This window comes from Oncorhynchus keta, chromosome 10 (assembly GCF_023373465.1).
Source record: "Oncorhynchus keta strain PuntledgeMale-10-30-2019 chromosome 10, Oket_V2, whole genome shotgun sequence".
Taxonomy (NCBI): Eukaryota; Metazoa; Chordata; class Actinopteri; order Salmoniformes; family Salmonidae; genus Oncorhynchus; species Oncorhynchus keta.
This window is the reverse complement of record NC_068430.1, coordinates 68,586,652-68,602,274: the sequence shown is the minus strand read 5'-3', so window position 1 is coordinate 68,602,274 and position 15,623 is coordinate 68,586,652.

Below are 15,623 nucleotides of genomic sequence, written 5' to 3'. Positions count from 1 at the left end.
AAAAAGGAACATTATCAAGATGAATCTGCCTGAGAGGCAGAGCATAAGGCCAAATTCAACTTAGTTACACAGACAGGCAGGCAGTTAAGAGAAATACATAACATTCTCTGTGAATTATTAATATGATTGTTCTATGGAAAGAGAAACTGTTTATTAGCTCATATTGCCACGGATATGGAAGAGATTGTAAATGGAGGAGGCATAGGCGTTTGTGTGCGTGTGTGTTTGTGTGTGTGTACTTGTACATGTGTTCTAAAATGTAATGTCTGTGTGTGTGTGTGTGTTCAAATGGAGTAGGTGTCTGTGTTTAGGTCACTGCCTCACAAAGCAATATTCATGTCCTTAAGAAACACATCAGCCACAAAGGAGTTATAAACTAGGGCAGAGAATGGCAATGCATCAGTGCACCTGTACAACATCACACATCAAACTGGAAATGACTTGCCCTGCCTTGATCTCCAAATACAAAATGATAATTTAAAGCTATTATTTGCACGTGTTTGCTATGTTATGAATAATTAAAACATCTTAACGACTATAACTTAACGAATACTTCAAATACTAAAGAAAGTCTGAGGGTATAGATTTGATATTAAAATAACCAACGGTGGTGAGGGAGTGTTAGTTACTCAAGAGCCTGCAGCTAAATCCCCTTCAGTCATTACTCCTTCACATCTAAATGTACAAACAAGGAAAGAATCATAGAGATATTTGGAAAACCACGTGTGTCTACTTAGTGTGTATCCTCATCTGACGTCCATACCTCACAGACAAACACCGTTTCACAAAGAAACCATCTGGGACTCTCCTCGATCATCATGCATTCTTAACCAGGGTCCAAAGAGGATTAGCCAAGATACAGTAATCTGACTTAGTTTTTTAAGTAAAAGTTAGTGTTATTTTTTCTGGAATCACAGCTAAAAAAGCTACACTGAAAAACACATTGTGTACATTCAACCAGATGGGGAAATAGATGAAAGGCAATGAAAAATAATCCTTGCAAACACCTTATGAGACCATTTTGAGACACTTGCTACTCTTTAGCCTCAAAGTAGAAGAAATAAAGAAGAAAAACCAGACAAAGATCAAAACAATTTTGTTGAAAGAGTTTTGTGTTAAAGTCACCTCATTACTAGGATGAGTGTTCTTTACCCGACTTAGCTAGACCCATCAGCTGTCAAACACCTGCTTTTGGTGGGCGGCCCTCTCTTGACTGGTTTTTGTAGAACTCAGAAGTTCAAAACTATGTTTTGATATCAGCAACAAAGGTGTAATGAAGGCTGCAGGTATTTCATGTAGATTGAAGAGTTTCAGAGTAACTTTTAAGTTCTGTTGTCACTAAAACACATACAACACTGTGATTTAATTCTGCACAGTGACTGACTTTCACAAAATAAAACATATTTTGGGGGTTGGTTTTTATTCCTTTTTACCTGATCTTGACTGTACTATCATAACTCAGTGCACCTTCCCTAACTTTGCATCAGTGCCTGGTTAAAAGGAAAACAATAGGGAATAAATAATGAATGTCATTTTAAGGTTGTGAAAATTATGAACAATAATATAATATAACTTGAACTAATATCATGTATTTATGACCATTTGATGACCAATTATTTTTCTAAAAAAGTAGGTCTATTTATGCAGAATATTTTGCTGGTAGGAACAAGGGGGTGATTTGTCTGGAGAGTAAATTAGATTCTCACCTCTGTGACGCTCCCTTGTTCCGCCAAGCAAAATTGCTCCCAGTTAATCTCCTCACCAACTAGGCCTATAAACAATGAATAATTCAACAGATATCTCTCCCCATTCTAGAGAGAAAAGGTTGAACATAGCCATGAGCTGCGTTGTTAGTACTTTGTGCTTCCAGAATTTGGTAACTATCTCTGTTTTGGCAACCTAGCAGAAGAAGGGGTGAGAAAACATTGTCCATCATGCAGGACTGTGGTTTTTGTATTATTTAGTTTGCCAGTCTACTGCTATATGAGTTAAATGAGACTGAAAGAAATAGAAAATGAGGACAGTTTCAGGGCTACAACAACAGGGACCCAATTCATACGTCTCAAACTTGTTGCCTTGATCTCACATTCAACCACCACAAAATGGAGCTTCAATGTTAGCATGACAATATGAACTTTCTGTGTGAACATGCAGACTAAATGCAACAAGCAACTGACAGGGCTCACTTACAAATGCTCCTTAATTTCTTCACACATTCAGTGCATGTACAGTGGGGCAAAAAAGTATTTAGTCAGCCTCCAATTGTGCAAGTTCTCCCACTTAAAAAGATAAGAGAGGCCTGTAATTTTCATCATAGGTGGTACACTTCAACTATGACAGACAAAATGAGAAAAGAAATCCAGAAAATCACATTGTAGGATTTTTAAGGAATTTATTTCCAAATTATATCACAGCATCAAATCCTCACACGAGAAGTCACCAGGGTCCAGATCTGTGGCAAAATAGGTCCTACTCACGACTGTGTGTGAAACATTAATATAATTAATGTTTGTATCCCTTTATTTCTGCTGTTGTTGTTGTTGTGGAAGCACTCTAGGGATCACTCAATGGAGCTTTTCTACTACTACTTTTAGTGCTTTTAGAGACCATTTTGCACTGCATGAACTTACATGCAGTGTCATGAAATCTCAGTGATTTAATTGCCATTCATCACTTTAATACTGGGGGGAAATATCCAAGAGTGAGATTGACCCCTATGTCTTTCAACATATAAGGGTATACAGTACAATCATTTTTCGGTTCCTTTTGAAAACCGACATAAATGACTATTTTTGGTCTTTGCTCTCAACATCCCACTGTGGTGCAGATCTCTGAACCCGCCAGTTAGCTATATGCAGGCCTGCTCTCCTCTCCACTCTTCCAATGGCATTCACGTCCTATGGCCTCCTTGAGAGTATCACTCTGCTCATTACCCTCAGTCCACCGGCGTACCCCAGGGCTCTACTCTCAGCCCTCTGTCTTTTCTCATGCAATGCCCACTCACTGGGCCAGCTCGCTGCCTTTCCCAGTTGCCTCCTATCACTCCTATGCAGATGATACTTCTTCAACACAATTTTTCATTTCTCCGCTCTCGCAGACTCCTCTCCTCCTGTTCGTCTCCCCGCCAAACCACCTGAGGGTGTCCTCCACCTCCTTGCTGTTCTCTCTCAGATTAAACCACAGTTACATCCTCTCTGAGTAGTTTCTTCCTTCCCCTTTACTCCGTTGTCAATTTTAAAGATTTAATATTGTGTGAATGCATTAAATGTCACAAAATAATATCTCCGTCCAGAATTTAAAATGACATTAAACCCACACTATATTTCACCAGTGCTATACTCTGACATGAAAAACACACAATACACATTCTTGAAAGTCTCTTTACAAGCTCAGACACATTTGAGGTTCTTGAGACACAACTTGACAACATAGTACAGTATACAGTGTGGCAAAAAAAGTATTTAGTCAGCCACCAATTGTGCAAGTTCTCCCACTTAAAAAGATGAGAGAGGCCTGTAATTTTCATCATAGGTACACTTCAACTATGACAGACAAAATGAGAAAAAAAATCCAGGAAATCACATTGTAGGATTTTTTTATGAATTTATTTGCAAATTATGGTGGAAAATAAGTATTTGGTCACCTACAAACAAGCAAGATTTCTGGCTCTCACAGACCTGTAATTTCTTCTTTAAGAGGCTCCTCTTGTCCTCCACTTGTTACCTGTATTAATGGCACCTGTTTGACCTTGTTATCAGTATAAAAGACACCTGTCCACAACCTCACAGTCACACTCCAAACTCCACTATGGCCAAGACCAAATAGCTGTCAAAGGACACCAGAAACAAAATTGTAGACCTGCACCAGGCTGGGAAGACTGAATCTGCAATAGGTAAGCAGCTTGGTTTGAATAAATCAACTGTGGGAGCAATTATTAGGAAATGGAAGACATACAAGACCACTGATAATCTCCCTCGATCTGGGGCTCCACGCAAGATCTCACCCCATGGGGTCAAAATTGTACAAGAACGGTGAGCAAAAATCCCAGAACCACACGGGGGGACCTAGTGAATGACCTGCAGAAAGTTGGGACCAAAGTAACAAAGCCTACCATCAGTAACACACTACGCCGCTAGGGACTCAAATCCTGCAGTGCCAGACGTGTCTGCTTGCTTAAGCCAGTACATGTCCAGGCCCGTCTGAAGTTTGCTAGAGAGCATTTGGATGATCCAGAAGAAGAGTGGGAGAATATCATATGGTCAGATGAAACCAAAATATAACTTTTTGGTTAAAACTCGTCGTGTTTGGAGGACAAAGAATGCTGAGTTGCATCCAAAGAACACCATACCTACTGTGAAGCATGGGGGTGGAAACATCATGCTTTGGGTCTGTTTTTCTGCAAAGGGACTAGGACGACTGATCCGTGTAACCGAAAGAATGAATGGGGCCATGTATCATGAGATTTTGAGTGAAAACCTCCTTCCATCAGCAAGGGCATTGAAGATGAAACGTGGCTGGGTCTTTCAACATGACAATGATCCCAAACACACCGCCCGGGCAACAAAGGTGTGGCTTCGTAAGAAGCATTTCAAGGTCCTGGAGTGGCCTAGCCAGTCTCCAGATCTCAACCCCATAGAAAATCTTTGGAGGGAGTTGAAAGTCCGTCTTGCCCAGCAACAGCCCCAAAACATCACTGCTCTAGAGGAGATCTGCATGGAGGAATGGGCCAAAATACCAGCAACAGTGTGTGAAAACCTTGTGAAGACTTACAGAAAACGTTTGACCTCTGTCATTGCCAACAAAGGGTATATAACAAAGTATTGAAATAAACTTTTGTTATTGACCAAATACTTATTTTCCACCATAATGTGGGAATAAGTGGGAGAACTTGCACAATTGGTGGCTGACTAAATACTTTTTTGCCCCACTGTATGTTTGTTTTAATGATCAGATGCTTCGGAGAAGGATGAACTCAATTCATACAATTTAGACTTTGGAGACCACATCGAGTCAACATCAAGGGCGTTGGTTAGCTAGCATATCTATTGTCTTACATGGCCTTACACTCTCAAGTCAATTCTACAATCCAATCAGAGAGAGAAAGACGAAACCACGCCCCTTCCATACACCAACGTTCTGTCACTGGCGGCTTCCTGCCCAAACCATGCCAGGAACATGGGGAGAAAGGCTTTGGAAGCTCCGTGCCTCTGGCAAACTGGGAGCCATGGCATATCAACACGCATTCCCCTGAAAGGTAATCCATTGGAGTTGGGAACAGATGGTGTGAGCCGTTTACCAAGGGGTTTGGAAATGAGAAGATCAATGCATTCTGTTTCCCTTTCATGTAGGAAAAAGTGGAATCGTCGGAGACATAATGAACTCTCGGTACACAGACGTACACTTTTTCGTGTCATTCTCAGTCTTTCATAAATTGAGAGTTGTGATCCTTTTGAATAATCAGAGTTCTTCAGTAAAGAGTCTTCAAGCAAGCCAATGTATTGCTTTTTACTCATATTGACTTTATTAGCATAGTTCTTTAGTTGGGAATTTTGAAGACAACAGATCTATCTCTGCACATAGATATTAACTGTTTTGTCTTCATCATATCTCTCATGAGTTATAATAATTTTACATCACCGTTGATCTCCAGTAGAGAATCTCAAAGACACTGGATATTCAGTGTAGCTCTAGTAGGACAACGCCGGCTGAACTTCTCAGAGTCAAATGGAGCAGGAACGACAAGACTGACCGTTTGTGTTCCATTTTAATGAAGTGACTAAACATTGCCTTGGGCTTGAATGTGAGTAAGAACAGTAATGAATCCACTACGTTCACAAAAACAACTTTCATGTTACAACTGCTGAGACTCAAGACTCTCTCTCAGTGTTTAAGAGCACTAGTGTTTAAGGAGATGAGAGAAGGACTCAAAATGTATTGTGAAAAAAACACGGGGGTCATATGGTGAAGGCATTCAATGGCTGATGAGTGTATTTATTATTATTATTTATTATTTTGAAAAGTCCTGGTTAATATAATACATCTTAATAAACTGCAATGTATTGTCTTTAACAGCACAATAAGTCTTGTCAAAACATTAACCCATTTCAACAAGTTAATTGATTCCTTCAGCACCTTCTCCATCCAACAGTGTAAGACAATGTTACATCACATTTATCTAATGTAAAAACACATTTATTGACCTTCTTGCCTCAAGTGTCCTCCTTCACTTCTAACAACACTCTAGTCCTATCCAGGCAACAACATTGAACCCCAGCCCACTCCATCCCTCTCTATCGGCTCCTATCATATCCTCACCATTGTGTTTTAGTTGGTGTTCTCACACTTTTGTCCTAGCCAATGGTGGTCTTCTCTCTGCATCCTCAACAGACTTATTTTGCTTTTGCACACCTCTGTTTCCAGCTCCGACTCTCAGGATCCCACTGGCCGGTTGAGAGCCGCCAGACGGGCTGCCTTCCCTCCGAACCCGAGAGAGGCAGGAGATCCAAACAAGTTCCTTCAGTTCTGATTGCCATCACTACAGCTCCCCTCATTATCCCTCCGTCATCACACACCTCAACTCCTCACATTATCTCCCAACTCTTACGCAATTTTCAACCATCAATAAACGTTGAAGGTGCAATCCAATTTGTTCTCTCATCTCTCCAACCGTCTCCTCCATCCCACCACCTCCTCCACTCCCATCTCCCCTCTCCACTTGTTTTTCACTTTCTGATGATGATTCCTCCTCATATTTCACTGCAACAATGACTACTATTCACATACTTAGGCTCCACAAATGATCATTCCTGCACCACTTTGTGCAATTCTTCAACTGACTCTTGCCTGTCAGCGCTTTATCCCTTGACCCTCTGCTGGGTTTTTGGTATTTATTGTTCCCCCATGTTTCACCACTCATAGTTGGTATTGTGAACTGAAACTCTGACTCTGAAAAATAAACTGCTTATTCAGATCTACATACGGTATTAACTTGACAACTGGCTGATCAGCCACGGATGATTTAGGGAAAACTAGATTTGTGAAACAGATTTGAACTAGGTCAGATTTGAAAGTTGTCTTGACGACTTGTTGACAACATTTGTCCTTTAGATCAAGCTTGTCAGGATGACATGAGAACCCATATCATGTGAGTACGGGACTCCCGTGGATATCTTAAATGTTTTGTTTTTTTCATAAACCAGAGCGATGCAGGGGACTTTTTCCCCATGTCTAATTACAGTGCATTGTGGGATTTTATTTAATCCTGAAGGAAAACAGATGGCATCAGAAGTGATGTGTTTACAACTAAATGGCCCATGAACATTGTGTCCTGACCACTTAGGACCACATTTCTAAAAGATAAAAATCTTCACTCTCTATTAATGTTTTTCCCTTCAAAACCTCCTGTAGGACTTATTCTAGGTTATTCTAGACAGACAGACAGACAGACAGACAGACAGACAGACAGACAGACAGACAGACAGACAGACAGACAGACTTATTCTAGGTTATTCTAGACAGACAGACAGACAGACAGAGAGACAGAGAGACAGAGAGACTTATTCTAGGTTATTCTAGACAGACAGACAGACAGACAGAGAGACAGAGAGACTTATTCTAGGTTATTCTAGACAGACAGACAGACAGACAGACAGACAGACAGACAGACAGACAGACAGACAGACAGACAGACAGACAGACAGACAGACAGACAGACAGACAGACAGACAGACAGACAGAGACAGACAGACAGACAGACAGACAGACAGACAGACAGACAGACAGACAGACAGACTTATTCTAGACAGACAGAGAGACAGAGAGACAGAGAGACTTATTCTAGGTTATTCTAGACAGACAGACAGACAGACAGACAGACAGACAGACAGACAGACAGACAGACAGACAGACTTATTCTAGACAGACAGAGAGACAGAGAGACTTATTCTAGGTTATTCTAGACAGACAGACAGACAGACAGACAGACAGACAGACAGACAGACAGACAGACAGACAGACAGACAGACAGACAGACAGACAGAGAGACAGAGAGACTTATTCTAGGTTTGAGGAGAGAAGTAATAGGCTTAGGAGGGTAATGTCAACCGTCTCTCAATAATTTAGTTGATGATTAGATAAGTCATGTCCTTATTGGTTCCTGGGTTATATTCCAGCTGCATGTCATGTTTTCGATAATCTATATCATTTGGCATCTTGTCTTTTGAATCCGTGGGGAAACATATTAAAATGAACATGTGGACAAATGGCTGTGAGGAGATGAATGTCACTGCAATTCTCTCATTTACTAACGGAGTTCATCAACCGCTTGTCAGCAAGGGGTTTCATTGGCATATTCTCCATGATGGCCAGCCAATCATAACACACTCCTCCAGCTCATTGTGACACACTCTGACATTATCAATAATTGATGAGGTAATGTTGAACATGGCTAATTCTCAGTTTGTAATTGCTTAAAAGAAACACGGACGGTCGACACATGAGATACATAGTAATGAGATAATACCGCTAGATGTTTAAAGGAGAGAGGAAGCCGTCTCCACTATGGTGAGCCTTGTGCGCTTAAAAACATCATTAATTAACATAACCCTAGTTTTGAGAGTGCATGCATAGACACCTGCAATGTTTGCTGACAGCTTTACTTAGTACGACATTGACACACCCAGTAAAGCTCAATTAATGATGTGTATTTAATTAATTTACATGGTTGGAAAACATTAGCAATTAGCATGACATGGTAATGAACACCGTAACCTGCCTCGTCTTCATGACGTACTCTTCTGAGATCCCGCAGTAGATTAATGCGGCTGAATATTATTCTGAAATAAAAGTTCTGCTTCAAATCTACTAATCAAGAGCTGTGTTGCGTTCAGCTGATTTATTGTTTTGAATTTTAATTTGCATAGCTCCTCACATTGCACAGAGGGTTGTATTGTAGGTGGTGGAGTAGATGACAGTACTATACAATGGTGTAAACTGTCAGACATTACTGTTACTCGTGCCTCGATCATCTCTTTGTCACACATAATGTTTCATAATGGAACATAATGACCATTATTCAGTGACAAATTTTCAAGCATTCAAGAGAGACAAAGCGATTGCATGACAAGTGACACCCGGATAAAATGTACAGTCGACCTAAAGATATCTTGCAAAATATCTTTCACAATCTAAGAATGGAATCAGACGATATATTATGATTTCTTAAATGCTTGGCAAAATAAATTTTGATCACTGGACATTGACACATGGTGACATTAACACTGCTATGCTTTTTATGGAGAAGGGGGTATAATCTGAACTGTTACAATACCTTCTCTATGACTGCCTGTGCAAACCATAGACCCATGACACAGGGTACAGAAAGGCATCATCATAGTTGGCCCTCCTGGAAAGTGTGAACTGTGATGCACTTTCTAACCTGCTTGGCCATTACGGAAGGATGGAAGGAAGGAAGGAAGGAAGGAAGGAAGGAAGGAAGGAAGGAAGGAAGGAAGGGAAAGAGAAAGAGAAAGAGAGAAAGAAAGAGAGACAGAGAGAGAGAGAGAGACACAGAGAGAGAGAGGTCTGCTTGGGACAACAGACTGACAACAGGGGTCAATCTGTACCGCCAGACTGTGTCTCTCTCTCTCTGTAGAGCTCCTCTTCCACCATCAAAACAAATCAACTAGGTAACAACTGTGCTCTGAGGACTATTTCCATCGGTTTTTCCCTAGTATTTACTAGGAGACTAGATGGTAACCATGGGTACTTTATGGTACTTCAAAAAAACAATCTGCTACAGTACCTATTATGATGTCCAGTGGTGCTTCTGAACAAACATAATCACCTATACGGGTTTTATACTGAACATCATGATTGAGTCGGGTGTAATTGGAATATTTTTAAAGGTTAACATCATGTCAAACTCCTGCCAGATTGAACCTTTATTGAACTACGGAAGTCAGTTAAGAATAAATTCTTACTTACAATGACAACCCACTGTACACCGGTAGGGTAACTGCCTTGTTCAGGGGCAGAAAGACAGGTTTCTGCCCCTGAACAAGGCAGATTTGTCAGCTCTGCAATTTGATCCAGCAACCATTTGGTTACTGGCCCAACACTCTAACCACTAGGCTACCTGCCACACCTTGCCACAGATGAATGTATAAACCTGGAGACGGAGAAGAAAGAGAGCCGTTACATCCTGTCATCAATACAGTGCAGGTATTTAAGGCATCCTCAGACCTCTGTGCTCTCTCAGGGGAGGCCACGGTTCAATATCCACCGCATCCATTTTTATTAAGCCCCGGCCACAAAACCTGAAAACATTTCATCTGCTTGATGAAATAATGATTTCCATTTTCCTCCCAGGACCATGGGCGACCACTGACATGTAGTGGTTTTTAAACACTGCTAAAATACACAAGTCACAATGGTTGAACTGAAGGACTGAAATTGCAAACCACACAGCAATGGTAGTTTATACGGCTACTTTGCTAGCTCAAATCAAATCAAATTGGTGTTGGGGATGCCAAGGAACTTGAAGCTCCACTACAGCCCTGTCGATGAGAATGGGAAGTGCTCGGTCCTCCTTTTTCTGTTGTCCACAGTCATCTCCTTTGTCTTGATCACGTTGAGGGAGAGAATGTTGTCCTTGCACCAAACGGTCCTGATTTAATTTTTGCTTGTAAGCAGGAACCAGGAGGATAGAGTTATGGTCCGATTTTCCAAATGGAGGGCGAGGGAGAGCTTTGTATGTGTCTCTGTGTGTGGAGTAAAGGTGGTCTAGAAATGTTTCCCCCTCTGGTTGCACATTTAACATGCTGGTAGAGGTAAAACAGATTTACGTTTCCATACATTCCAAGTCCCAGGCTACTAGGAGCACCGTCTCCCGGTGAGCGTTTTCCTGTTTGCTTATGGCAGAATACAGTTCATTCAATGCGTTTTTAGTTCCAGCCTCGGTCTGTGGTGGTATGTAGACAGCTACAAAAAAATACAGTTGAAACCTCTCTAGGTAGATAGTGTGGTCTACAGCTTGTCATGAGATACTCTACCACAGGCAAGCAAAACCTTGAGAATTCCTTAGATATCATGCATCAGCTGTTGTTTACATAAATGCATAGGCTCCCGCCCCGTGTTTTACCCGAGGCTGCTGTTCTGTCCTGCCGATGGAGTGTATAACCCGCCAGCTCTACATTCTTAATGTCGTCGTTCAGCCACGACTCGGTGAAACATATGATATTACAGTTTTTAATGTCACGTGGGTAGGATATACGTGCTTTCAGTTTGTCCCATTTATTTTCCAGCTAATTAACGTTAGCCAGCAGAACGGAAGGCACGGGCAGATTAGCCACTCGTCACCTGATCCTCACAAGGCATCCTGATCTCTTTCCCGTGAAACCTACGTTTCCTATTCCAGCAAATCACAGGGATCTGGGCCTGGTCGGGCGTCCATAGTACATCCCTTGCATCCGACTCACTGAAAAGGATTTATCCTCATCCAACTTGAGGTGAGTAATCCCAGTTTTGATGTCCAGAGGCTCTTTTCAGTCATAAGAGACGGTAGCAGCAATGTTATACACAAAACAAGTTACGAACAATGCAAAATGAAAAACAAAATTGTATAGTTGGGTATGAGACAATAAGACTGCAGCCCTACTCTCTGGCGCCATCTTTGTACATCATTCAGAAAGACGTGTAAAGAAATTCTAAACATCTGAGCGAGCAGACAGTCAGACAGTGCAGTTTTGCCCTAGTCTTATAGTATGTGGCTGGCTAGCTGTACAATCTGATTCGTAACAAAATGCCAAATGTAATCTTTCCCCAGACCGTTATGGGGTTTAAGGCGCGCCATCAGAGAGAAGATGGTGTCCGTGAGATAAAATAGCAGGCTGGACTCTGAGATTCTGTCAATTCTCTCTATCCCCTAAAAGCTCTCTAACAGGATCAGATTTTGAGTTAACCTCATTGTGAACGAGGGAGACCTTATCTCTGAAACCAAGTATTGAGTATTGCTTGAATAGTGTTTTCTAGGGGGGAGACTCACTCTCACACAGCAGGAGATGAAAAATTAAAGTCCAGGATAATCACAACTACTTCGTACTGAGTTGAATGGGAGCAGAGAGGGCCGGTCTGACAGAAACAGAGAGTGTGAGATACAGAGAGATTGAGATATGTTTCTCTCTAAAGTAGAGACCTGCAGCCCAGGCCAGACCTGCAGCCTAGTTGAGTCATATCTTCTAGTCGTACTTTTAATGAGCCAAGTTGTCATAATTCTAAAGAACCCGGCCTGTGCCAAACAATCAAAGTGGAGAGTGTTCAGTCAAAACCGCATGGGAGCTAATGTCTGTATGATCCGTTTAACCACATAGAATTAGGAGAAGAGAAGTAGGAGGAGGGGGACAGATAGAGAGGGAAAGAAAGAAGATTAGGAGGAGAAAACACAAAGAATGAAAGAAAGGATGACCTATGTGCAAGCACGCAGGGGGGGAAATTATATTTTCTTCTTCTATTCAACGCAGCTCATGTACCACTTGCTGTTGGCTTAATGAGGAGGAGTGCGCAAGAGTTTAGACAAGAGAAGGGGTTTATAAGGTTACAGCTTTCTGTGTTTCATACTAGATGTACTGGATGTGTTGGAATCAAATAATCTTTGCCACAGTAAAGACATTTACAGCCTAATTAGACGCAGTATCAGAAACACCAAGACTATACTTTGCCATCATAGATTTTTGCAAAGGATTCCATACAGATGTAGGATCTTAATTTGACCCGTATTCAGTCACATCAAAATAAACCTGCAGAAACTGGATTTGAACATTAAGTCTATAATGTTGCTTGATCGGTGGTTAGCTATAAACTGTCCAAAAGAATGCTACGTGAAATGTTGAATTGTGTTGATATAACCGTGAATTAGTGTGGATTTTCAGTGAATGTATATAAATCACGAAGCTCCTCTTCATTTCCCGCAGTGCAGGAAAATGATCAGCAACAAAGGAGTGATCAAATGAAGATCCTACATCTGTATACAGTATTTTGAATTATGGTATGATGTTACTGTTGCCTACATATGCTTGGACCTCTGCTTCTGCTTTAGAACCATGTTTAAAGTCTAATGAAATGTGGACCAATTAAAAAGCTTTCGAAAAGACAAATGAAACACAGTTAAACACATTTCCAAATACTGTGTTTAATTACTCATTATTTGTGGTGATTATTCCATTTGAATTAAATTATCAAGCTAATCAGTTAGGGGAGTCATTAGAATGCCCATTGTTAGTCTTCTGTGTGCACTTGCACTGCCGAGCATGACGGGAAAATAAATGTCCACTGAGGTGACTGAGTAATCCAAATGATGGCTTGCCTCTGAAGCTAAGCAGAGTTGGTCCTGGTTGGTTCCTGGATGGAAAACCAGATGCTGCTGGAAGTGGTGTTGAACGGCCAGTAGGAGGCACTCTTTCCTCGGGTCTAAGGAGACCCCAATGCCCCAGGGCAGTGATTGGTGACATTGCCCTGTGTAATCTGCCGTCTTTTGGATGGGACAATAAACGGGTGTCCTGACTCTCTAAGGTCACTAATGATCCCATGGCACTTGTTGTAAGAGTAGGGGTGTTAACTCCGGTGTCCTGGCTAAATTCCCAATCTGACCCTCAAACCATCAAGGCTACCTAATCATCCCCAGCTTCCAATTGGCTCATTCATCCCCATTCTCTCCGCTGTAACTATTCCCCAGGTCGTTGCTGTAAATAAGAACGTGTTCTCAGGTCTGTGTCCAAAATGGTTCCCTATGAAGTGCACTACTTTTGACCAGATCCCTTTGGACCCTGGTCAAACATAGTGCACTATATAGGGAATATGGGAAAATTTCAGGAGCACAAATAATTGCACCCAGGGTCAACAAGAACAAAGAAGAGAAAACAATCTTGCCAATGAGCCCTAGATTGCTAATAAATAGAGTGTGATTTCTCTTGAGCAGATAACTTGCCAAGACGGTTTCCGATTCCAATGAATTTCCTTAGAATCGTATTATACATTCTGTGTCTGTGAGCACAGGAAAAATGTTTATTCCATTATCACAGCTGGCCAGACCTTTCAGAAGAGATATTCCTCAAGTGGGGAGATACATTAGTCAATAAGTGCAAATCACAGTGGGGCCCTAAGGGGAGTTGAGTCAAAGACTAACAATGTGACAGTCCACAGGAGATCTGCATGAAGAGCACACCAACACTACTGGAGCTAACCGCTGGCCAGATTGTCACGGAAACAGTCTAAATTTGGCTCTGTATATTATAGGTCTCTTTTGTCAACTTGAATGTAGCCTACATACAGCCATTCAGAACCCAACGTACAGCAATAAACATGTTTTTTTTCCAAGTATGAAAGAAAGTGGTGTTTCTGCAAAGTATCCATAATACAGTACTTACTCTAGTCTTTCAATGTCTGGAAATGCACAGAAGTTTTTTCTAAATTTGTAGCATTTCACGATAAGGTCTACATTTGTTGTATTGTGACATAAAATTGGAAAATAATTTAAAAGAGATAGCAAGCCTTCCAGTTTCACTATGTATGGTTAATTGCTGCACCACCACGTGAAACTGAGTGGATCTGCCCCAGAATGGAGGCCCACTATGCCAGACTGAGAGCAAAGCACTGCCAGCCTTGTCTTACACCCACACCAAGAATACAAATTGGTATTTTAAAGAAACAGATGGATCCTGGAAAACAGTGTTTACTTGTTGGACTAGTTTCCTGGACCTGTATAAACAAAGTATCTCAGAGAAGGAGTACCATCAAAACCCTATACAGTATCTACCATCAATACCCCATACAGTATCTACCATCAATACCCTATACAGTATCTACCATCAATACCCCATACAGTCTCTACCATCAATACCCCATGCAGTGTCCACCATCAATACCTCATACAGTATCTACCATCAATACCCCATACAGTATCTACCATCAATTCCCCATACAGTATCCACCATCAATCCCCCATACAGTATCCACCATCAATACCCCATACAGTATCCACCATCAATCCCCCATACAGTATCCACCATCAATACACTATACAGTATCCACCATCAATACACCATACAGTATCCACCATCAATCCCCCATACAGTCTCCACCATCAATCCCCCATACAGTATCCACCATCAATCCCCCATACAGTATCCACCATCAATACCCCATACAGTATCCACCATCAATACACTATACAGTATCCATCATCAATACACTATACAGTATCCACCATCAATACACCATAATGTATCCACCATCAATAACCCATACAGTATCCACCATCAATACACTAAACAGTATCCATCATCAATACCCCATACAGTATCCACCATCAATACACCATAATGTATCCACCATCAATAACCCATACAGTATCCACCATCAATACACTATACAGTATCCATCATCAATACACCATACAGTATCCACCATCAATACACCATACAGTATCCACCATCAATAAACCATACAGTATCCACCATCAATAACCCATACAGTATCTACCATCAATACCCCATACAGTATCCACCATCAATACACCATAATGTATCCACCATCAATAACCCATACAGTATATACCATCAATACCCCAT